General features: G+C 33.7%; 1 pseudogene; it reads left to right on the forward strand.

The window, feature by feature from the left end:
- The first annotated feature begins 1624 nt into the window (after positions 1 to 1624).
- LOC137825293 (glycosyltransferase BC10-like) lies at positions 1625 to 2229 on the forward strand (annotated as a pseudogene).
- Positions 2230 to 26919: the final 24690 nt, after the last annotated feature.

The raw sequence follows: 26919 nt of genomic DNA on the forward strand, positions 1-26919 counted from the left end.
GCAATTAAGACATTTCACAAACCAAAGGTTATTGGCACAGAAGAATCAGAATAGAAATACATACACTACCTTTCCTTAGATGAGTGATTTTGTATTTAAAGACATCTAATGAGATCATTCATAATTCATGTGTAGGAAAACATCATTTTAAAAGAAAACTCTTATTCTTTAGAGGAAATTTTAATGTCAAATAGCTATGATACATGATTAAAGAAATGCACATGGCATTCAAGCAATCAAACTACAAATAAGATCTGCAACAAGAAGTCCAGGACAAATATTCTCTTTCACCCTTGATTGTCTACCTCAAGGATTATGAATTCTTTTAGATAACCTACAAAAGAATAAGATCAAGCACCAAGATTTGGTCCCGTTACAAATTTGGGTCCATAGGAGTTAATTTGGTCACAAGAACCCTTAAGATTCTTAGGAACCCACTTTAAAATACCCCTAGGAACAAAAACTTTTCTCACTTTACAGAACCTGGCAGAATGACCTTTTCTCATACAATAAAAACAAGAAACAATCATTTGTTTCGACTTTTCAATTGGTTATTTTTCTGCAATGGTCGAAAAAGGTTTTGAAATGCCACTGTTCTTGCTCTGTGGGTTAAAACCAAGTCCATATTTTCCAAAGACACAATTTTGAGATGCTAATACATTCTCAAAGTTGGATTTTCCTTTTGAAAGTTTATCCACAGTTTTCAAAAGATAATGAATCTTAATTTTCAAGAGATCCGCAGTTTTTACAAAAGCTTGAGTCACACTCACAAGAAGAGTTTTCGTAAATCAATTCAAGAGTTTCAAAATCATTTCTGGAGTTTTCCAGCTTGAGTCACACTACCTAAAACCCATGCCACAAGCAGCAACCTAGTCTTCAAGCAATCTTCATGGATTTGGAGACATCAAAGCTTTAAGTTAAATAACCGAGACTGCACATAATATATTCAAGTATGCCTAGAGTGACTCCCCTTCGCTCTATCTAACTTTGAATAGGTCACACAGTCGTGGGGGATTGAACTTATAAGCCGCGAACTACTCTTTAAACATTATAGAGAACTGGGCGAAAAAGGTGATATGACCATCCGGAATCCCACTGAACCATTGCAGGTCTGTCCCTGTGAATGTACTCATGAACATCTTGCATCGAATTGCGCTAGACCCCCTGATAACACCTACACCTAGTTGATGGTATTACCTACTAGCTAAAGTTAGTAAATATTACCTATGAACTCGAGTTGATGGATATTATCTACGGACGAGAGTTGATAGGTATTAACATTATAAAATTAATGATATTAATATAATAATATTAATAATATTATTATGGTATAATTACCTTATTCGTCCCTACATTTAGGGTCAATATTCAATTTAGTATAGTAATTTTAAAAAAAATCAATTTGGTCCCTATGTTTTTTAAAAAGTATCCAAAATGATAATTTCAGTTAAGTCTCACCCTATAACGTCAAGTGCTACTTATGTGGCAGAGAGAAGTGGAATTAGACGACGTCAAGTGCTACTTATCTGGCAGAGAGAAGTGGAATTAGACGACGTCAAGTGTTACTTATGTGGCAGAGAGAAGTGAAATTAGACGTTCTGTGAGGTTTGAGGTATGAAGTGACATGAGTAAAGTTAGTCTCGGAGATGATGAGAGACAGCTTTTGGTGAATGCTCTGGTAGACTTTTCAAATGAGATCCCAATCGACAACTTCCCCATCGTCTACTGTTATCTCACCGACTTCGCCCACAATTTTGTTGAATCCTACGCCGATCCCAGCCGTTATGGCCACGGTCGCTACAGTCGCAGTATGCTTTCTCTTATTCAACTTAGACACTGGCGTAAAGGGTCTCAGTGGTTTGAACTCAATCATCCTTTGGTTGGGTATATAATCTCTGACACCAAATATTATTCCCTCTCCGAAAATACTGTAAGCTTGCCTGCTACCTAGATGAGCATTACATTCCAACCTTCTTGAACATGTTTCATGCTCCTCTTAATTCCAATCGAACAGTCACATGGGTTGACTGGTCAATGCTCGGTCCTCATCCTGCATCCTCTGGGAGAGCCAATATAACTGCCCATTTTATTCAGGCTATAAGGAACAACGCCTCCCTCTGTCGATATAATTCCGAGATGACGTCCATTTGTTACCTCTTTGCTCGCAAGTTTGATCCCAGTGCACTTGAGCCCTTGCTTAACCTTTCTTCTCAAGTTCTGAACTTTTGATCTATTTCTTTTAGTTTGCAAACAAGAGATGAGATATTTAACTTATTTTCTCCATCTCTAGATTTTTGTAGAATTTAACAATATTATTACAAAATCATTTTGCTTTGTAATAGTTGTACAGGTGTTGTGTTCTCTCCTAGAGAATACCAAATTGTTGCAAAATGCATTTATTTTTTGAATTGGAATTGAGGATAAAGTTTTTTAAATTGCAATTGAGGATTAAGATTTTTTAATTACTAGTTAGATAGCATCACGCGAGCTTCATCATGCAAGCTTTGCTTCTTTCTTTTCCATACGCAGCCAAGATCCCTTCTTTCATTGGGCAGAAAACTTAATTCCTAGGTACCGACTCTTTTCTGGATTTCCAAACAACTCATATACATGATGAAAATTTCCCTGAAATTGAAATGATAGCATCCAAAATATGATTAAGAAATAAATTACTGATTTTTCAAGTTGATCCTTCAACAAGCCAGAGAGAAATGTCTTGTAACCCACTAGCTCTAATTCTTTCACAATTAGAGGGAGATGCTACATCTGCCCTAGTATACTGTGAGTGGTGTCCTTGATGATATTGTCTCTCTTCCCTTCTAGTCAATAATGGAAAAGGCCCCTCAAAATTATCATGAGTATTGATGCTTCCAAAGTATAGGGTTTATGTTTTGTACATTTTCAAAGCGATAGTTACACTACAAAAAAATCCGTATTATCTACGGATTTTTACCTACGGATCTGAGTCCGTAGGTAAATTCAGCATTACCTACGGATATTACCTACGAACAACATTATCTACGAACATTACCTACAGATTCTGAATCCGTAGGTAAATTCAGCATTACCTACCAACTATTACCCACGGATCTTATTACCTACCAACTTTTACCTACGGATCTCTATTACCTACCAACTATTACCAACGAATCTCTATTACCTACGAACTATTACCCACGGATCTCTATTACCTACCAACTATTATCATAAAAATTATATACATAATATTAAAAATATTAATATAATATAAAGAATTATAAAATCATAATTAATATTCATAAATAATAATAATCATAACTAATTTATATATATTATTAATATTATAAAATTAATAGTATTAATATAATAATTTAAATAATATAATTAGTATTATATTAATAATATGAATAATAATAATAATAATAAATATTTAATAATATTAATAATATTTAATAATATTAATAACATTTAATAATATTAATAATATTTAATAATATTTAATAATATTAATAATATTTAATAATATTAATAACATTTAATAATATTAATAACATTTAATAATATTTAATATTAATAATATTTAATAATATTAATAATAATTAATAATAGTTATTAATATTAATAATATTTATAATATTAATAATATTTATAATATTAATAATATTAACAATATTTATAATATTAACAATATTTAATAATATTAACAATATTTAATAATATTAACAATATTTAATAATATTAACAATATTTAATAATATTAAAAATATTTAATAATATTATTAATATTAAAATAATATTATCATACTCATAAGTATAATAATAATCATAACATGACAATAAAACTTTACTGGTGTAATGGTTAAAGCTTCTATGGACATTCCTCAAGGGACTTGGTTTCGAGTCTCACCTGTTACAGTTTAGTTCTAACATTAATTATAATTGTCAATAATAATCATAAAACTAAGAATTTAGATAAATTTTGCTCAATACGCATATTCTTTTTATGAAAAAAATATACAAGTTTGTATCCCGAAAGTGTCAATCATAAAAGTTTATTAACTAGACCATTATCATGGAAAAGAAGATAAAGTACACTAAGGAGGTTAAAATATCACATTTCTTATAAATGTATCTACAGCATTACAAAGTCGATAAAATTAAACATTATTTCCATAAAATAGTCATTTATGTAGAAACTCACAAACTAAAAATGAATCGAAAACTAAATGACCAATGTTTTGTAATTAAATGACCAAAAAAATAAAGGTTTTGATGATCAAAATTCCGAAACCTTTTTCTCTTTTATCATCTCTATAGTCCTTTTTCGGAATCACATTGATTTTTCATTAAACTAATCTCTCAATCTACGTCACTTGACACCTCACACCTCACAGAACACCTAATTTCACTTCCTTCTTTCTGTCATAGAAACAGTACTTAACGCCATAATGTGAGATTTAATGGAAATGACCAATTTAAGTACTTTTTAAAAAACATAGAGATCAAATTGACTTTTTTAAAAACCACTATTTTAAATTGAATATTGATCTTAAATGTAAGGACAAATAAGATAATTATACATATTATTATTAATATAATAATAATATTAATTATATTAATAATATTAATAGTAATAATGATATTGATAATTCTAACATCCCTATATTTTTCCATATGAAATATTAAAATAAATATATAAAAATAATACAAATATATATGCAATTCTTTCATATAATGTTTCAAATTATTTCTCTCTTTATAAGACTTGAAACATTTACATAAAAGAATTAAAAACAAAATTTCAAAAGAAAATAAACATTTTCCATCATCCATCTTCTCACTGAGAAACTTTATCACCTGTAATATCATCTGCTCCCATGTAAAATACACGATCATCACAGATCAAAGAAAAACAACCACAAAACAAAACAAAGGGTAAGCTAGGTATTTTTAAAACTTATAACATAATATAACTTTAAACATCCACATAAATCCATCCTTTCTCATGCATTCCACATAACCATCAAGTGTCTATCAATAATTTCAATATTCATCTTTCTCGTGTCAGACTTCTACTAACTCATAACACATAGACACTTGACTCATACTTCCGGAAGACTCGTGCGTTGACTTAGATTCAGAAATATGCACATGTCATACTACATCACTGTGAAATCCACACAGCTATGCGCATAATTAATCTCAATATCATCTCTCTTCTAGTAAGACAGGATTAACTCATATAACAGGTCAAGTTAGTTATCTTTCAAACAACTTACCCATTCATATGAACCTCCTTCGACTCTCACAACCTGAATAACTTCATCTATATGATTTCATTATCTCAGTAGAGTCAGGATATCTCCTTCTAGATGAATCCCTAGTCAATGCACATCCTAAAAAATCTTAACACGGTATTTTCTTTCCAGAAAATACTATGTCTTGATTAAAATTCATATTTTGAACCTCATAATATCCAACATCAAATAATCAAATCATACCAATGTTTAGAATATCCAAAATACATAACAATTAATTGACTAATCATATAAATGTCTAATTAAAGAGATTTTCAATTAACTATACATGAAATAAAAGTTTACATACTTTATAAGAAAAACTATATAGAAATAAATAAATCAATCTTTTAAAAGCAAATAAAAATTAGTTTAATATTTTTATTTATTATTTTTTTTAGACTTTAGCTTGAGTTAGAATTTGCTAGCTTGAGCTAAAATCCACCAGAGAGCACCCAGAATTTTAGTTTGAGCTAAAACTCGCTAGCTTGGGCTAAAATCCTCTAGAGAGCAGCCAAAATTTTAGCTTGAGCTAAAATTGGCTAGCTTGGGCTAAAATCCTCCAGAGAGCACCCAGAATTTTAGCTTGAGCTAGAATTCGCTAGCTTGAGCTAAAATCCTCCAGAGAGCACCCAGAATTTTAGCTTGAGCTAGAATTCGCTAACTTGAGCTAAAATCCTCTAGAGAGCACCCAAAATGTTAGCTTGAGCTAGAACTTGTTAGCTTGAGCAAAATATGCAGAAAAATTCTGCATAACTTAATATTGACATTCAATTCATAAATTATAAATCTACACATTACATTGACATTTCTTGTTCAGCATGATACAATCACTCTCATTGAATCATTGAGTTATTATGTCCATTTATACATATATATGATTTCTAATTCCAAAACCATTTAAATCAAACAACCAATTCTCAATCACAACACTTTCAATTTCAATCAAACTACAATCTACTCAGAACAATAAATCTTGCAACAAAATTTGGAATTGGTGATCACGTCACACTCACATTCAAATCTTCTAACCTAGGGTTCTATTGAAGATTTTAAACTAGCTTCCCTTACCTGGACTTTAGCAGATGCTCAGGAAGAGTTCTAAACCCACCAAAAGCTTAAGGATGCCCTAACCTGCACCACAGAGTCCTGATCACAAATCCATTATATCACTAAGACCTTGAGATAACAAAGACTAATTCTGAAGATAAAAACCTCACATGCAAACTTAAACTAAAAGGCAACCTAACCAGATCAAAACTAACTCAAAGAAAAAAGGAGCAAAAAAAAGAACTTACTCTATCTAAGATTTTGATTTGTCAATCTTATAGAGTTCACTGTCAAGAGTCCAATGGCAGACTTTGATCGTTGATCTGATGAGCGAGGAAGTCGAAATTTTAGAGAGATGATGGTTCTTTTAAAATGAAACCTGAATAACTAAATTTCTATTTATATAGCCTTTTCACTTTAATAATAAAATATTCAGGTGTCATTTTAATTGTACCATTTATACTCTAAGACTATTTTTCTCGATCTTTACAATAATAATAATAGTGTTAATATTATTATTAATATTAATAAAAATATTAATAATATTAATATAAATAATAATATTATTAATAATATTAATGGTATTAATAACATTAATATTATTAATAATATTAATGGTATTAGTATTAATAATATTAACGGTATTGATAATATTAATAGTATTAATATTATTATTATTACTAATATTATTAATATGATTTATAATATAAATAATATTAGTATTATGATTAATAATATTATAATTGATAATATTATTAATTTGAATAATAATAATAATATTAATAAAATTAAAATAATATAAATGATATTAAACATGTAAATAATATTAATAATGTTTATATTATTGATCCTGCCTGTTGACCAGAATGTTGGAAACTGCCTCGTCAAAGGATCGACGCGCGCACCGCTTCTAACCTCCGTTCTTCTTCGAGATCCACCTCAAGAACCTGCAAAAGAACAGAGCGGCGCCGCTACGGCCGATCGCACTCCAACGCCCAAGTCAGTGATAGAACCACCAAATACTAAGAGCAAGAACACTCAAGAAATCTCAAGGAACCGTGCAACGTTCTCTCTCCCAGTGTGCTCTAGAACTCGCAAGCGTAAAGAGTATAGTCTGAACGTGCGTACCTCAGAAAGTTCGTTGAGAACTCTTATATACTTGGTCACTTTCTCTCTCCTGGCAGTTACAGACCTGGACACGTGGCTCGCATCCAGTCGTACACGTGCCATCATCTGGAGCCTCCTTGACTTGGGCGCTGCTTCTGACTCTCCTTTTGGCTAAGTTACTTACGCATGGTTCTGTCCAGTGCACAGCTAACTTGAGAGTGCGATCTTTACTGGAACGGGCGAGTTAGGGTGCTCTCGTACACCTTCCCTGTGGTCTCGCCGGCCGCCTTCATAATCTGCACCACCTTCATCTTCGGCGATGTGCTTGTTTTGGCGATCTCCAATCACTTAGTCGCCTGGGTTCACATCTGGCGACTTCATCTTCAACTAGGCGATCGCCTGGCACTCTGAAGATCGGAGCACGCCAACTTAATAACTGGCGATTACACGAACCACCCGACTTCCTTCCCTTCTGCTACTCTGGCGTCTTATCCACACGCCTACTCTGTGGCTTGGTGCCACGTCATTACTCCCGACTACAAGGACGGTACAATTATAATAATTATAACATAATAATAAAATTTGTCTAGTTTAATAATTAAAACTTATTTATCATTTATAAAGAATTAAAAAAAAATATGTAAAATTATCTATGAATTTATTCACAGACACATAGAACTAATAATAATTTAATAACTGCGAAATTAATGAAAAATTTGATTTAAAAAAAATGCCACTTCAAACTAAATTTCGAATTTGAGTTTTAATAAGAATGAATAACTAATATAATTGGAACTGAATATCTCATTAAAAAACAGTTAACCAGACGATTAATTATTGAACTTATATTTAAGATTTTTTTATAATCAACCAAAAAAAATTCCCGTACAAACAAATACAGTTAACAGAAGCAGACTTTAGATAATCACTCCCCCACTTATGAAATATGTCTCCAACCTCAAATAGAAACATGCTGAGATACTTTCAAACATTCAACGGATGAGAATATCAACATTCAATATTACTTTATTGTCTACTCCATCGATTAATTACAATAGCTTGTAATGGACCAAACACAGCTACCAGGCCTGCTGCATTGCAGACATAAAAAAATCAATAACGGATATAATATAGTATATATTTATGCAAAAGCAATGGGGTTGTCTCATGAATGCCCTAAACATGCTGATTAATATATAAATTGAAATTAGTAAATATTAATGTGATGTCTGTTCAGTTCAAGGTCCGAAACAGGGTACTCAGAATCCAGAGGTGCATGAACCATAAGAAGCGTTCAGGTTGTCAGATTATCGGGAATATAGGCCATTGTAAGTGGACAAGAAGCACGGTTTCTTTATTACATTAATTACATAGTGTTTTACTTGTAATTGTATTTGCAAGTATTTTTACTCCTAAAGTTTTTTCAATTGTAGTTCTAGTGTACGATGTGTAAAAGGCAATATCTGGATATTGCTGTTTTTGGCTCATGAAAATGGAAATATTTAGCGTAGAGTCCAAGATAACTATTTGTAAAAATATTCCTTGATCATTGCGTTAGGGCAGGTATTACATAATTAGAACAAAATCAAAATTTACACTCTTCAATGAAGAAATTCAACAAATTGTGATGTGTTTAGGGATTTGGATAAACTTGTTTGAGAGGTTTTTTTTTTTTTGAGGAAAAACTACTTCATAATTTAAAATAAAATAAAAAAAATATCAAAGTGAGAAATTATTTATTACAAAAGACATGATATAGAATTATTTGAGATTTTTTAGTTTATCATATGTAGCTTACGAAAAGATAATTAAATATTGAGATTTAAGTGTGGATTAATATATTGAAAAGACAAAAAGAAAGAATATCATCTTTAAAATATTTAATTATATATATATATATATATATATATATATATATATATATATATCAAACATAAAAATGTCTTATAAATATATAAATATTGGGATGACTTTATCAGTGTGTATTTATATCTTCTCTAAAAAAAATTTCTCCATTATTATTTGTAATGTATTTTTTTATTTTTTATTTTTGTCATTGTATTCTTTAGATTTGGAGAGTAATAGATATGCTTGTAAAGTAATTTGACACTCACGATAGTTAAGATGATGGAATGAGTTTGGTTTTGACTATTGCATCTCCATTCTCAAAGTAAAATTTTATTTTCATCCTAACTATGTATCAACGAAAATGAAATTTTTGTCTCATCGTTATTCTCATTGGGGATTGGGTATAATTGTGTTTGTACTTGTCCTTTTTTATCATTATAAATATTAATTAAATATTTAAAAAAAATAAAAATCACAATAAAAGAAACATAATATTAAGTATTCAACGTCAAAAAGATATAAACTTTCTTTTCTCTAATGTTAAATATTAAGAAATAAATTATAATTATATAAATATCAAACTAGATAATGAAATAATGATTAAATAAAGGTCAAATAGTTATAGAAAAGAGTAAAAATAATTAAATATTTAACCTATAAATAAGTTACGAAACTAAAAATCAAAGAAAAGTTAATATAATTTTTGTAAGTTCCGGCTAAATTAAATGTGTTTTAGTAATTTAAAACAACAATAAATATGAAGGTGAATAAGTATTGAGATGTCTATGTGGACGCGGATGTGTGGATAGGTACATACCCATCATTATCCCTTTATCCAATTTAAAAAACTAAATATCACTCATACTCATACCCGTACCCAATCAATATGAAGAGTTCCCATTAAGAGTTTTGACAATTTGTAAGAACGGTTCATTTGTCATTCTTAGTTGAGAAACACAAATATAGTAATAAATGTGTAACAATGAAGCATTGTATAACTTGAAATCTTCTTATTTATAAACTTTAATGACCTTTTAATTAGATTAGACTATGTTAAGTGTTCAAGTTGTCCTAATAAGTTATTTCATATAATTATTTATGTAATGCATATTACTTTACGAGGCCAAGATGTTATGACCATTATGGTTATCATGGATAACATTTCATACACTAGTCCCTCAACTCAAGGGTAATTTTATGTTAAGAATTGTTGTAAGAAAATTTGTCATCTCTGACCAATATCATGTTGGGATGTTACTCATACAACGGTCCCCAAAGCTTGAAGAGTAGGTTGCGATGAAGAGTTACAAAAAAATTGTCATGTTTTGTTGATATCTTGTTGAGGTATCATTTGTGTACTATGACAATCTTTAATACTAAAATGACTGATATATGACTTTTGGCATTTATTTAATGATTATGTCACCAATATGAGATTCACAGAAAAGTAGGAACATTGATTTTTGTGACCATTACATTAAATAGATTTGACAGATGGGAACGTTATGACAATTGAGTTGCCTCCTTTTTAATTTCTATGAGTAGGATACGGGTCATTTCCATTGAGAACCACTTTGCATGTTTTAGTGTAAGAAGTATCTAGGTGTGAAGTTTTGGCTTCAAGTATTATGTCAGCAATGCATTTGTCTTTAGGTTTCGAAGAGTTCTTAGGTGGGTGGTTATGGATTAAGGAAGAGAGTTTTAAGGTTTGACTCAACTTTGAGAGTGATTTTAGCCCCAAATCACGTCAGTTGTTAATGAAAATGATAGTTTCAATAACAAAGATTCAATGTCGTTAGGATAAGCTGAAAATAATCTTCTGCTACGTGCGGAGGTACGAGTAGGTACCTGAAGTCGCACTTCCCAATCTCTTTTTGAGTTTGTTAGTTTAACTTTGTTTGTCATCTAAGCTTATTTGTTGGTTTGATAGTTCTCCGTTGAGTTGGTTATGTGTTAAATGTTAAGGCCCTCAAAGAAGTCAACTAAACCTTTGTTGATGAACTGTCGGTAGTTAACCATAATAATTGTCTGTGGAACTCCATATCAGTATATGATATTTTTTTAAACAATATTTTTCGTTTTTTGAGGTGTTATTATAGCTAATGATTCAACCTCAATACACTTGATCAAATAATCAATGACTATTAACAGTAATTTGCAATGTCCTTTGGCAAGTGAGAATATCCCGACAATGTCCCTTCCTCATGTTGCATATGGCCAATGGGAGACCATGTGATGAAGTTTTTTTTAACATGTAATATATCATGTTATCATATTCCTGAAAGTTCCTACACTTTCTCACATAATAGCACAATCATTTGGTAACGTGTTTCAAGCCTTTGAAGAGTTTGACTAATGAAGTACACAAGTGTTTGTCCCCGATAGGAGTTTGTAAGGAAATCACAAAAATATAGAAAAATTTCTTGTGGGGTTGGGATGTGGAAGGGAGAAAAATCGCTTGGACTAGCTTAGAGAACATTTGTAAATCGAAATAGGAGGGTGACCTTGGTGTTAAGCGCATTGACCTGTTTAATAAGACACTCTTGGCTAAATGGTTATGGAGAATGGGTTCTCCTGAGATTGGCCTCTGGAAGGATATCCTATAATCGAAGTATGGTTTATGGAGGATGACAAATTCAAGTACATCGGGTCGATTTGTGTACAAATCCAGATGGTGGAATGATTTGTCTTAAAGTTAGCATCTCTAATCATGGAGACAGATGGTTCAACTCTAATATGGTTTGGCAAGTTGGATCTGGGGAAAGTTCAAATTTTGGGAAGATGAATGGCTAACCTACTCTCAACTCTAAGAGAGATACCCTAGAATATACAACAACTCCATGCTTAAAGATAAACGTATTGGTAGTTTCAGAAATTGGTCTAGAGAGGGGTGGGTATGGGCTTTTTGCTGGAGAAGATAGTGGTTTGAGTGAGAAAAACCTATGGTAGAAGACTTTATGGCATGTAAATCATATAGTTTCTCAGTAAAATCGACTTATAAAAAGCTAGCAAATCAGGAATCTGGGGGGTATCTGAGGTGTTTGCATATCTTTGGAATCTAAAGGTTATGCCCTCTGCTCAGTTTTATGTGTGGAGGGCCTTAACGGATAGGATAGAAACTAAGCAGAACCTACACAAAAGGGGTGTGATGGTGGGTGACACATTATGTGTATTTTGTGGGAAGGAGGAGGAATCCACTTCACACATTTTTGTTTCATGTAAGGTATCAATTAAAGTTTGGAATATGTGCTTTAGCTGGCTTGAGATTAACTTGGTGAGTCACAACGAGTTGATTAATCATTTTGAACAGTTCTCTTGTATATGCTTTAATAAAGAAGGGAATAAATTGTGGAAAAGTCTATGGGTCTTAGTGATATGATTTATTTGGAAACATAGAAACAAGGTTATTTTCAACTAAGCAAAGATAGACGCCAAGAAAATTCTTATTATGGCACGAGTCCAGTCATGGGCATGGATGAAACATAAAGTAAGGAATGCCAAATTCTCTTTTTTTGATTGGATTTTATCCCCCCTTAACTTGTATTAACATGACAACAAAATAATAGCATAAAAGCCCTACTTGTTCCATATCTCATTACTCTTTGCTTGGTGTTGTTGGCAATGAAATATTAATTTGTTGCATGTGTTCTTGCTGTCAAATGTTATGGGTTGGTTTTATATCTTTGAGCTAGCTGACAGGTGTGGAATGTTGAGTTTTTTTGGTGCAGATTTTTACTATAGTGGTGCAATGCATAAGCTATGGCAAAGGAAGTTGTAGAGGACTACGTCTTGGAAATGTTTTTTGGTTAGGTTGGGAAGCAGAGGCAAAAGAAGGAATACCTGGTTGGCTTATTTGAGGAAGGATGGAGGAAATTATGGAGAAAGGAAGAGAGTATTTTATAAGGAGAGCTACTCTGCAGTGGAAGTTGTTGTTAGCAACAAGGTTGCACCTCATACCCCATAGAGGAGAAGGCTTGGACAGGTTGGTCTATGTTCTTTTCTGCAGATGAGAGGTTACTAAAAGGATTGGTATAAGTATTTTGGTGATTAGAAGTAGTTTTACTTTTGGAAAAAGGCATGTATGTTGCAGCAAAAGGCAATCTTTAAGAAGGTAAGCATAGGAAGTTTTGTGGTGCTGCAACTCTTTAAGCATTCTTATATCAAAGTATAATTTGTTTATGTGTTTAGAAGTATGTGTTTAGAAAGTGATATTTTTATGCGTTTGTAATCTCTCTGGTAGCATCTGGTATATATGTAAGGTTTTAGACCATACAAGGGTTGGAGCATCCCTAAAATGATCCAGTTTAATTTTATTAATTTTATTCTTTGCTAAAAAAAAGTACACAAGTGTTTGTTTATTGTTCCTTTCTTGTACAGGGACAAAATTTATAGCTTGATTTGATATTGCTAAGTATATTTCAGTATTGGTGAGGATGCTTTAAGGTCGAAAAGACTTCCTCGCACAAAGACTCCCAATATTTAGGTTATACTTTCCATTAAAAGACATAACAATTCAAAACAAAATGTTATTGGGGTTTCATTAAATCTTAGGTTCAATTTCATAATATAAATTGATAATTAGCAATTTATCAAAAACATAACATGAAAGAATTAAAAAGTATGGTAATTTTTTTTAATTCAAAAATACAATTAAATATAACAAAAGCATAATTAATTTCAATAGAATTAGAAATCATATTAAATGGAGAAAAATTAATTAATACTTTACTTTAATTAAAGGATCAATTATCATTGATTAAATTAATTTTAAATTGATTAATATAACATTAATCAGAAGATATTTATACTATAAATAGCTAACTGACTTATAAATAGATTTAGTTAATTACCTTATTGGCCTACTGGATTTCTTGTCATTTAAATTTTGTATATGTTTGTCTTTTAAAATTTCATTGTCTACTTTACTTGAGTCTTATGTTCTTAGTGATACAAACCACATCGATAAGTAGATGACTAAGGACACAACAAACACTTCACAAGAAGGTCAGTTATCTCGGTATACAAGGCCAAGCCCCACCAAACCTCGAGAAAGCCTCAACAAAAGAAGAACCAGATGTAATTCGGAATATTAGAAATTCTTCCTTCTAGTCTTTCCACAAGAGAAGTTTATGTAAATAAATTGGGCTCACTTTGGGGGTCCAAATAGAAGAATTAACTGTTGGGTTTAATAGTGCCAAAGTTCAAGAAGGGGGGTGAATTGACCTTTTAAATCTTTCTCGCAGAAACAGTGTTTAACACAGTTTTACAGAAAATAAATCGATTTATGTGAAAATGAACAGATTTATTTCAGCACTGTTTTTGTTTGAAACGCTTTTAATTCAGCAAGATTAATCACAAGATTATGCAGTGAGAATTTCCAGCAGCACACACACAATTATCAGATTTGTAAAACAGTGGAACACAAAACAGCAAGCCTCAATTTCAAGCAAGTGATTAAGGTTCAATTGATAGCATGCTAATTAATTGAGTGACCTTTGCAAACAAGTTGTTCCAGTGGCTTTTAACAGACTATGAGTGTTCTTCTTGATGTCAAGCAATTTTCCAGAAATTAAGAACAATGAATCACAGAACAGCAAGCTTCAACTTTAAGCAATTTGTTTAAGGTTCAATTAATAGCATTTACAGTTTCTTGAGCAGCCTATCACAGTCAATCTGTTCCAGTGGCTTTTAGCAGATTTTATATGTTCTTATCAGATTAAAACAGCTTTTTCAGAAATCAAGAACAGTATGCACAGTGCCCAGAAAGAACCGATTTATTTTCAATTGAACAGATTTATTTTCTTTGCTGTTTTATCAATTATGCAGAAACGAAATTGCAGAGAGTGAGAGAGAATGAACACAAGCAGTTATACTGGTTCACTCAACCTGAGCTACATCCAGTCTTCACCAACAACAGGTGGAAATCACTAAAACACAGTACAATCAAGTACACTTCCCACTGTTCTTGAAACCTACAAGAACTTAGGTACTCTTGCTGAAAAAACCTATTTCAGCACTCACACACACGCATCCACTCTCCAAGAACACCTATCAAGAAGAGGATTCAACCAAACTATTACAAGTAATAAGAAGTGAAACGACTACACCTGATTGAGGTAACAAAGATCAGCCTTAAACCAGTAGGCAAGATTGCTAGAACAGTAGCTGCACCTCACACCAAGCTTTTGGAACCAAACCAAGAACAAGCACTTTGTGATTTTCGAAATCTTTGAAGAACAAATGCTAATCCTTTGTAAACCTTTGATTCTCTGCTGTAAAACTCGTTTTTGCAAATGTATGAACTGTTGAATTGATTCTTAACTCAGAAAACAAGTTTGCCTTTTATAGAGAACCAACTTATAACAGATATTTAAAAAACAGTTAAAGCTGTTATAAAATGAACAGATTGAAAATAAAATGAACAGATTTATTTTCAAAAAGCAGTTAGAGAATCTGTTAAGAGAGGTGACTTAGTCAACCATTCTGGTGCTGAGATAAAACTAAAAAACGTTTAAGTATGATATGGCACCAGAGGCAAAAAAAGAATCTATTCATTTACAGATGAACAGATTTATTTTTCAAAACGAAAACAGAGAAAGTTTAACTATTTAAAACTAAGTCGTTTTGAAAAGAAGAAGACTTAGTCAAAATACCTGATGCACAAAATCTAATTTTTACAAGACTTTAGCCAAGGCATCAGTGAAGAAAATGAATCTGTTTATTTAGAAAAGAACAGATTTATTTTTATGCAGTAAAACGTGTTTTTGTGTAAAACATGTGAAAAACAGTTTTAGAAAACTTATGCTTGTTCTTAACACATGGCCAGTGGTTATGAGGTGAGTTACTCAGCAAAAAGCCCACTCTTAGACAACCTCTAAGCACTAACTAAGACAAACTTAAAGCAAAGCACAAATACATGAAAAGTACACAAATGTCTTCATCAAACACTACATACAAGTCTTCATCAAACACAATCTTGAAGGGGCAGCTACCATCTTCAACAATCTCCCCCTGTTTGATGGAGACAAATCCCCATAGCTAACCTCATAGCATTGTTGCTTTAAGTACCTGCACTGCACCAGACTTTAAACCAGAAAACAGCAATATTGCATAACATGCAGAATTTGTTTAAAGGTGGAGAATCAACTCCCTGTTTCAGCTAGCATCACCTAGCATGGTGAGCTATTTTTCTCCCCCTTTGGATTCATCAAACAGCATATAAGCATAGGGAATAAAGGGATATAAAGCAGAAACCACAATCATAATAGTTCAGAAACATAAAACCAAATTGTTCAGCATTACAGAAACTTGAAAACTGATAATGAAAGCATTAAAAACAAAAAACTACTGATCCTTGTAGTAAAGCTCTGCAAGCTGTGCCTGAACTCCTTCAATCTGATGATCAAGGTGTTGGAACCTTGCATGAGTAGTTTCAAAGTGTGCCCTTTGTTCTGCAGACATGACATCAAGACGGTACAGCACTTGCCTCTCAAACATAGACATTGGTTCTCCACGGTATTCTGGACTTTGATAGGCAACTATGGCATTTGCAGCAGCTTCCTCATGTTCAGATTGGGCAGCAGGTGAGTCATCATCCATAGGGATAGCTTCACCCTCATCCTCATGTTCTGCTTGAGTGTCCTTCTCCTTGAGAACCACCCACTTGTTTTCAATTTTGTGAAAACCCATTTTGGTGAGAGTTGAAGTATCAATCTCACTTACAGCTTTGATAGGGTCATTTCTCTCATTTGTAACATCAATACCAAAGTAATCAATTAATTTGGAAACAAGAATAGCATAGGGAAATCTGTAATCAGCCAACCTTTTTGACTTGAGCATGTGTTCATTGACAATGAACACCCAGTTTACCTTAATCTGGTTCATGATGCAATATAGGAGAATGAGATCCTCTTCATGTAGGACAGCATGGTTTGTTCCTCTTGGAATCAGTTGCCAAGCTATAATGTAGGCAACTAGACGTGGAGTGAGGTTCAAATGCCCTGCATGGAACCTGTTTATGCTTTCTGTAGGATTCCTCATGCAACTTTTGTAATATTGCAGCTTGTTGAATTCTGAAATTCCACTGGTATTTCCTTTCCCTACTTTCAGTCCAGCATATTTTATTCCAGCCACAGAATTCCACACCTCACTTGTGATCTTCATCTTTGTCCCTTTCACATAAGAGACAATATTCTTCCCATCCAATGTGAGGTTAGTATAAAACACCTTAACCAAGTCAGGATAAACATTACCCGTTAATTCCAGCATCTTTTTCAGTTTTTGGTGCTTCAACACAGTCCTTGTTTCTACCAGTTTTTCAGATTTCAGCCAGTTGAACTCCAACACCTTGGGTATGTTGATCTGCTTCCTGCTTGTTTCATGAATGTAGGCATTGATGCCTTCTTCATTTCCAGCGAACCATCCTTCTAACACACCTTGAGAAGTGGTTTGCTTTCCCTTGCCTTTCTGTTTTTGTCTTGAAGACGAAGCCATGGTAACCTGAATTCTTTTCTTGATTTCAAATGGTGAGAATAGAAAGAGAATGGCCAATGTGGGTAGCAAGTATTCACACAGATTTATAGCAGAATAAATGGATTGATATGGCAGTTATGAGTGGATATGCATGAAGATTTTATGCTTCTGAATTTGTGTAGAGAATCTTTGAAAATATGCACCAAATCTTTAGGGTCACGATGCATACACTCAAATTCTTATTGAGCACCCAAACCATCAAATCGGTTATATAACCATGACCAAAACCGTCAAAGGTACAGAGGTTAATGCCCACTAAATCAGTCAAGCAGTCAAAGATCAGAATTTCTCTTTCCTAATCATCAATGCATATCAGTGCAGAAAATAAACACATTTAATTGCGAATAAACAGATTTAATTTTTCACTGCTAGGTACAATTGACATTTATAATACCCAATTCATTAAGCAGAAAATTAAATCTATCTTTGGCTAATGGTTTTTTGAACAAATCAGCAAGTTGTAAATTAGTACCAATGAACTTAATATCACATGTTCCATTAGATATGTGTTCCCTTAGAAAATGATGCCTTATTTCAATGTGTTTGGTTCTTGAATGCATGACAGGATTTTTGGTTAGGTTGATTGCACTTGTATTATCACACAGCAGAGGTATATGGTTAAGTAAGATACCAAAATCATTCAATTGTTGTCTTAGCCATATAGTTTGAGCACAGCAACTCCCTGCTGCAATATATTCTGCTTCAGCAGTGGAAAGAGCTACACAAGCCTGCTTTTTGCATTGCCATGAGATCAAGCTTGATCCAAGCAAATGACAGGTTCCACTTGTGCTCTTCCTGTCAATTTTGCAACCTGCAAAATCTGAATCAGAATAACCAGTTAAGCTTAATGAAATGTTACCTGGATACCACAAGCCAACTTCTTTAGTTCCTTGCAAATACTTCAAAATCCTTTTGACAGCATTGTAGTGTGATTCTTTAGGAGCAGATTGAAACCTTGCACACATGCACACTGCAAACATTATATCTGGCCTGCTGGCAGTGAGATACAACAGTGATCCTATGAGTCCTCTATATTTGGTTTCATCAACAGAAATTCCAGCTTCATCATGATCCAAATGACAGCTTGTTGAGAAGGGTGTGCTGATTGGTTTACACTTGTCCATTTCAAATTTCTTCAGCAAATCCTTGCAATACTTAGCTTGACTTAGGAAAATGCCATCCTTGAGTTGTTTGACCTGCAAGCCTAGAAAATAGTTCAACTCACCCATCATTGACATTTCAAACTCACTCTTCATGACTTTCACGAAGGCTTCACACAATTCTCCATTATTTGATCCAAAAATGATGTCATCCACATATACTTGGACTAGAATTGAGTCATCTCCTTTCTTCTTGATGAACAAGGTCTTATCTGATGTGCCTCTGTCATAGCCTTGTGAGGTGAGAAAATCACTTAGCCTCTCATACCATTGCCTAGGAGCTTGCTTGAGTCCATAGAGAGCCTTTTGGAGTTTGAACACATATTCTGGATGTTGATGGTCTTCAAAACCTGGTGGTTGTGAAACAAATACTTCTTCATTTATATAACCATTTAGAAAGGCACTTTTCACATCCATTTGAAATAGCTTGAACCCTTTGATGCAAGAGAAGGCAAGCAGCAGTCTAACAGCTTCTAACCGAGCCACTGGTGCATATGTCTCATCATAGTCTATTCTTTCTTCTTGATTGTACCCTTTAGCTACAAGCCTAGCCTTGTTTCTGGTGGTCACTCCATGCTCATCCATCTTGTTTCTAAATACCCATTTTGTTCCAATTACATTCATCTCAGGTATTCTAGGAACAAGAGTCCAGACCTCATTAAGAGCAAACTGATTTAGTTCCTCTTGCATAGCTAAAATCCAGTTGCTGTCCTTGAGAGCTTCATTCAAATTCTTGGGTTCAACTTGAGATACAAAAGCCATTGCTTCACAGAAATTGTTCAAGGATTTTCTAGTTGACACTCCTTTCTCAATGTTTCCAATGACATTATCAAGGGTTAAGTCTCTTGGGGTTTTCCACTCTTTTGGCAAACCTGCAGCTGCAGTAGATTCTTGTATAGCATGTGTATCAGCAGTATCAAAATGAATCAATTCATTTTGATTTAAAACAGATTTAAATTCATTACTGCCAGGTTCATCAGCAGCAGTTTTAGATACACTATGATCAGTTTCATCAAAAACAACATGCATTGACTCTTCTACTATGAGCAACCTTTTATTGAAGACTCTATATGCATGACCATTCAAAGCATAACCAATGTGCACACCTTCATCAGATTTAGCATCAAACTTACCAAGATTTTCTTTGCCATTATTCAATACAAAACATTTACACCCAAATACTCTAAGGTGACTCACACTAGGTTTTCTGCCCTTATACAATTCATATGGGGTTTTCTTAAGAATTGGTCTTATTAAGGTCCTATTTAAGACATAACCTGCAGTATAAACAGCATCAGCCCAAAAATACTTAGGAAGCTTAGATTCATTTAACATAGTTCTAGCCAGTTCCTCTAGTGATCTATTTTTCCTTTCAACTACACCATTTTGTTGGGGTGTCCTAGGGGCTGAAAAGGTATGAGCTATCCCATGCTTCTCACAGAACCTCTCAAACTTAGCATTTTGAAACTCTCCCCCATGATCACTTCGAATTGATTTAATGCAGCAACCATTTTCATTTTGCAGAATTTTTGCTAATTTCTTAAAGGCAGAATAAGCATCATGTTTATGTGCAAGAAATAGAGTCCATGTAAATCTAGAGTAATCATCCACAACAACTAAAGCATACAAATTTCCAGCCAAGCTAGCAACTCTAGATGGACCAAATAAGTCCATATGTAACACATCCAATGGATTTTTTGTAGAGACAATATCCTTTAACTTGAAAGAGGATTTGATTTGTTTACCTTTCACACAAGCATCACAAAGCCTGTTGTCCTGAAATTTAATGTTAGGCAAACCAGAAACTAAATCTTTAGATTTCAATTTATTCAAGTGATTTGTGTGTATGTGAGCTAACCTCCTGTGCCACAACCAAGACTCATCACTTCTGGACAGCAAGCACTCATTTGAGGAGTTAGTTTCCATGATATTCAACAGATAAATGTTATTCACTCTCTTACCAGTAAACAGTACCTTACTAGATGAATTACTTGAGATTGTGCAGCCATTTGACTCAAAATTCACTTTGTATCCTTTGTCACAAAGCTGACTTATGCTGAGAAGACTATGCTTAAGTCCTTCTACATACAGCACATTCTCAATGGTTGTTGAGTTCCCTGTTCCAACAGTTCCTCTGCCCAAAATCCTCCCTCGGTTATTATCACCATAGGTTACATGTCCTTCTGCTTTGAGCTTTAGGCTGGTGAACTTTGTAAGATCTCCAGTCATATGCTTGGAACAGCCACTGTCCAAGTACCACTGGTTTTTCTTGCTTCCAATCTGCAAAACAGAATAAAAAATATACAAATGGTACCCTTTTCAGTATAGGGTCCAGCACAGATTAAAACCTTCTCTTTGGTAGCCATTTTGCTAAGTTCTTAGGAACAAGATGCTTTCTAGCAATGCAAGACCTAGATGTATGACCAGATTTCATGCAGTAAAAACAGGTTACATGAGATGCCTTTTTGCCACTATTAAAAGCTGAAAAAACTGATTTTGCTGGAACAAAAAAACTTGAAAGCTTTTTGACATTGGTTACATTTCCAGGGGTATAACCAAGTCCATTCTTATTGAAAACAGCATTCTGTGATCCAAGGAGAGACTCAAGGTTTTCTCTTCCCTTGGTGAAATTGGAAAGAGTTTTCAGCAAATATTCCACTTGTTTTTCCAATCTTTTGCAGTTTTCACAGTTTTTAATAGAGGCATGCAAGCAAGTCAGTTCAAGGCTTACCAAATCTGTTTTGGCCTTATGCAATTCTTCCTCAAGTGTTTTTACTTTAGGTGTAAGCACATTATTTACCTTTTGCAGCTTATTACATATTACAGCAAGCCTATTGGCTTCATCATGTGTTTCCTTGAAGGCAGCAAGCAAATCATCATAGTTATCAGAATCAGCAGAAAAGTTACTTACTGATTCAGAGCTTGACTCCTCATCCTTCATCATGAAGCACAAATTATTCTCCTCATCTTCTGTTGAAGAGCTGCTGGTTGAGGATACTTCATTTTCCTCCCATGAGATGTAGGCTCTTCTTCCTTTGTTCCTTTCAAATTTCTTGCTGGCAGATTTGTCCCTTGTTTGATTGTCTGGACAATCTGTTTTGATATGCCCTGTTTTGCCACATCCAAAGCAAGTATATTTAGAGGAATTTAAATCATTGGATTTAGGATACCTTCTTTTCTGCTGGTTCCTATTTTTGCTTTTCTTCCTCAGAAATTTGCTGAATCTTTTTGTAAGAAGGTTGATTGTATCATCATCTTCAGCATCTTCCTTTTCTTCCTTGATCTCATCCAATTCAGTTGCTTTCAGTGCCAAACCTTTGGGTTTTCTCTCTGTTGTTTCCTGTTCTTTAAGTCTTTTAAGCTCTAGCTCATGCTCCATCAGCTTTCCAAACAGTGCAGCAGTTCCCAATTTTGACAGATCACGGCTTTCAGAGATAGCTGTCACCTTTGGTTGCCAGCTTCTGTCGAGGCACTTCAATATCTTTATGTTGAGCTCCTCTCTATCAAATTCTTTTCCCAAGCCAGTGAGGTGATTCACAATGTGGGTGAATCTCTTCTGCACATCAACAATGCTCTCCTCGGGTTGCATTCTGAACAGCTCATATTCTTGGATGAGTGCATGTTTCCTTGACCTTTTTACATCCTCAGTCCCCTCATGAGTCACTTCTAAGACTTCCCACATCTCCTTAGCTGACTTACATTGAGATATTCTGAAGAACTCGTCCATTGTCAATGCAGAGGTTATGATATTCTTGGCCACAAGATCATGTTGAGCCTTCCTCCTTTCAGTCTCATTCCACTCTGATCTTGGTTTTTCAACTTGTGCATCCTTGACAATCTGCATTGGCACATAAGGTCCATTGACCACAGCTTCCCAAATTAATGCATCAATGGATTCCATAAAACTTCTCATTCTAACTTTCCAAAATGCATAATTCATTCCATTAAACATAGGTGGTCTATTAACAGCAGAACCTTCAGCAAAAAGCACATTGAACTCAGACATTATTACAAACAAACTTGATTAAACTACAAGCCCTAGCTCTTCATACCAATTGTTGGGTTTAATAGTGCCAAAGTTCAAGAGGGGGGGTGAATTGACCTTTTAAAACTTTCTCGCAGAAACCGTGTTTAACACAGTTTTACAGAAAATAAATCGATTTATGTGAAAATGAACAGATTTATTTCAGCACTGTTTTTGTTTGAAACGCTTTTAATTCAGCAAGATTAATCACAAGATTATGTAGTGAGAATTTCCAGCAGCACACACACAATTATCAGATTTGTAAAACAGTGGAACACAAAACAGCAAGCCTCAATTTCAAGCAAGTGATTAAGGTTCAATTGATAGCATGCTAATTAATTGAGTGACCTTTGCAAACAAGCTGTTCCAGTGGCTTTTAACAGACTATGAGTGTTCTTCTTGATGTCAAGCAATTTTCCAGAAATTAAGAACAATGAATCACAGAACAGCAAGCTTCAACTTTAAGCAATTTGTTTAAGGTTCAATTAATAGCATTTACAGTTTCTTGAGCAGCCTATCACAGTCAATCTGTTCCAGTGGCTTTTAGCAGATTTTATATGTTCTTATCAGATTAAAACAGCTTTTTCAGAAATCAAGAACAGTATGCACAGTGCCCAGAAAGAACCGATTTATTTTCAATTGAACAGATTTATTTTCTTTGCTGTTTTATCAATTATGCAGAAACGAAATTGCAGAGAGTGAGAGAGAATGAACACAAGCAATTATACTGGTTCACTCAACCTGAGCTACATCCAGTCTTCACCAACAACAGGTGGAAATCACTAAAACACAGTACAATCAAGTACACTTCCCACTGTTCTTGAAACCTACAAAAACTTAGGTACTCTTGCTGAAAAAACCTATTTCAGCACTCACACACACGCATCCACTCTCCAAGAACACCTATCAAGAAGAGGATTCAACCAAACTATTACAAGTAATAAGAAGTGAAACGACTACACCTGATTGAGGTAACAAAGATCAGCCTTAAACCAGTAGGCAAGATTGCTAGAACAGTAGCTGCACCTCACACCAAGCTTTTGGAACCAAACCAAGAACAAGCACTTTGTGATTTTCGAAATCTTTGAAGAACAAATGCTAATCCTTTGTAAACCTTTGATTCTCTGCTGTAAAACTCGTTTTTGCAAATGTATGAACTGTTGAATTGATTCTTAACTCAGAAAACAAGTTTGCCTTTTATAGAGAACCAACTTATAACAGATATTTAAAAAACAGTTAAAGCTGTTATAAAATGAACAGATTGAAAATAAAATGAACAGATTTATTTTCAAAAAGCAGTTAGAGAATCTGTTAAGAGAGGTGACTTAGTCAACCATTCTGGTGCTGAGATAAAACTAAAAAACGTTTAAGTATGATATGGCACCAGAGGCAAAAAAAGAATCTATTCATTTACAGATGAACAGATTTATTTTTCAAAACGAAAACAGAGAAAGTTTAACTATTTAAAACTCAGTCGTTTTGAAAAGAAGAAGACTTAGTCAAAATACCTGATGCACAAAATCTATTTTTTACAAGACTTTAGCCAAGGCATCAGTGAAGAAAATGAATCTGTTTATTTAGAAAAGAACAGATTTATTTTTATGCAGTAAAACGTGTTTTTGTGTAAAACATGTGAAAAACAGTTTTAGAAAACTTATGCTTGTTCTTAACACATGGCCAGTGGTTATGAGGTGAGTTACTCAGCAAAAAGCCCACTCTTAGACAACCTCTAAGCACTAACTAAGACAAACTTAAAGCAAAGCACAAATACATGAAAAGTACACAAATGTCTTCATCAAACACTACATACAAGTCTTCATCAAACACAATCTTGAAGGGGCAACAATCATCTTCAACATTAACTAGAGTAGGGTATACTTAGTATATTTTGTGCTTATGCCAAACCCCACTTTTTATGACAATGCACTAAGGGTTAGGGTTTTTAACCTAGTTTCTAGAAACTAAGCCTAAGGGGGTGTCATTGACCTAGAGGTAAACCCTAAGCCACCCCTTTCCTCTCCCATTTCTATCCCTCTCTCATCTTGCTCTCCAAGTCATTCCTTCCTATATAAAGGGTGCACTCCCCCATGTATTGACACATTGAATTTTGAATAGAAAAAAAACTCTGTCAGAGTGTTTAGTGAGTTGAGTCTCCTATCCTTGGATCTTTTCTTGAGTGCATAACACCTCAACTGGGGCCTTCACCACTCATCTTGGAGTAGCCCATCCTCTAAGTGGTGTGATTCATTGCCTCCCTGCATAAGCTTTCTCTAACTCTCATATTTTATTTTTTTGTTCCATTGTGCCATTTCCATTCCATTTCTTCTTTCCTTATTTGGTTTATGTATTGTGTTCTTTCCCTTTATGCTCTTTAAATTCCGCACCTACATCATCATGATCACCATACTTGTATTTTTCTCTTTGCCCTTTAGAAGTGAACCTTCACACTTACTTAACCACTTTGGTAAGTTCGTGTCTAGTGAGGATCTTCTTTGGGTCTCTCACCATATTCTGCTTAAAACAAAAACTTATAAACAAAGAGAAACCCATAAAATGTGCAATCTTAAGATCAAATCATATCACTTAGTGTTCACAAGATATGAGTTGATTTGAGAATTACACATATTTTTATAGATTTTACTTGGATTAGAAACTAAATTGATAATTATGGTGACAACTCAGGGAGGATCGCCACTAGACTCGAACTTAACCAAGTAGTTGAGTAAGTGTGAAGGTTCTTTTCAAAGAGGAAAAATACACACACTCTAATTGATGATGAATGACAAAAATGAAAAGAAGCAACAAGCAAGGACAAAGAATAAAAGGAATTGAACAAGACAAGATAAAAAGGATGAAAACACTTAAGATGGATGAAGAGGATTCGGTGAAGATGAAGCTTGGAGGTAGTCATGCCACTTGGAAAAGGGATCCAAGATAAGTGAAGAGGAGTTGCCACTTGAAGCTATCTAAGATAAGACTCAAAGGAAATTTTAGAACACTCAGAAATTCACTCAAGCAGAGATTCTTTACAAAGAATTCAATGTGATTTACAATAGGGGGTGACCACCTATTTATAGTGATAGGTGCCATGTAATTGAAGGGAAATTTTGAAATTAAAATTAAACTAGCTTAACTCCTATAAATGTTCCACTAATATGGATCTAAAAGGGGTCACACTTTTTACATTTAAGCTCACACTTTACACATTTAAGCATATGCTTAGTGTAAAAAGTGTGACTATGTGGGTTGCACATATAATGCATTCTAGAAGTTAGGGTTTCACCCTCCTATGGCCCATGAGCAAGCCCAATTTATGCTATTTTACACCTCCTTTTTAAAAAGATTAAAAGAAAGAATAGTTAATAGCCTTGTCCATTCTCTAGTGTTATGCTCTTGATGATCTTCTAAGGAATGGTAGGGCCTTGTGATCTTGCCTGAGATGCTTGACATAGTCTTGAATATTATTTCTTTCTCCTGGTCATCTTTTTGTAAGGTTGGGCTAGTTTAGAGGGTGAGGCTCCATTCATGGTTACATAATACTCCTCAGGTTGGAGAGAATTCGTCCACGAATTTGGAACTCGTGTAGATAACATAGTCAGATCGCTCACATTAATGATAATAATGTCTAGATATGTTTGAGGTAAATCAAAATCATGTGCATTTTTGTTTATTTTTTTAAACTCTTTTGGAGTAGTTCTATATACAAGTGGTTTTTGTAGAGAATGTTCAGGGATAATATTAATTTGATTTTGAATGCTTCTTAGAAGGGGTAAACCATTAGGAGGTTTTGAAAAAATATCCCAAAACTTCTCTAACAAATACTTCAAATATTTAGAACTATCAAAAGATGGGGAAAACAAGGAAGGCGAATACCTAATAGGATAAACATTATTTAATTCGGGATGGCCCAATATTACCTTTT

This window comes from Phaseolus vulgaris, chromosome 8 (genome assembly GCF_000499845.2).
Source record: "Phaseolus vulgaris cultivar G19833 chromosome 8, P. vulgaris v2.0, whole genome shotgun sequence".
Lineage (NCBI taxonomy): Eukaryota > Viridiplantae > Streptophyta > Magnoliopsida > Fabales > Fabaceae > Phaseolus > Phaseolus vulgaris.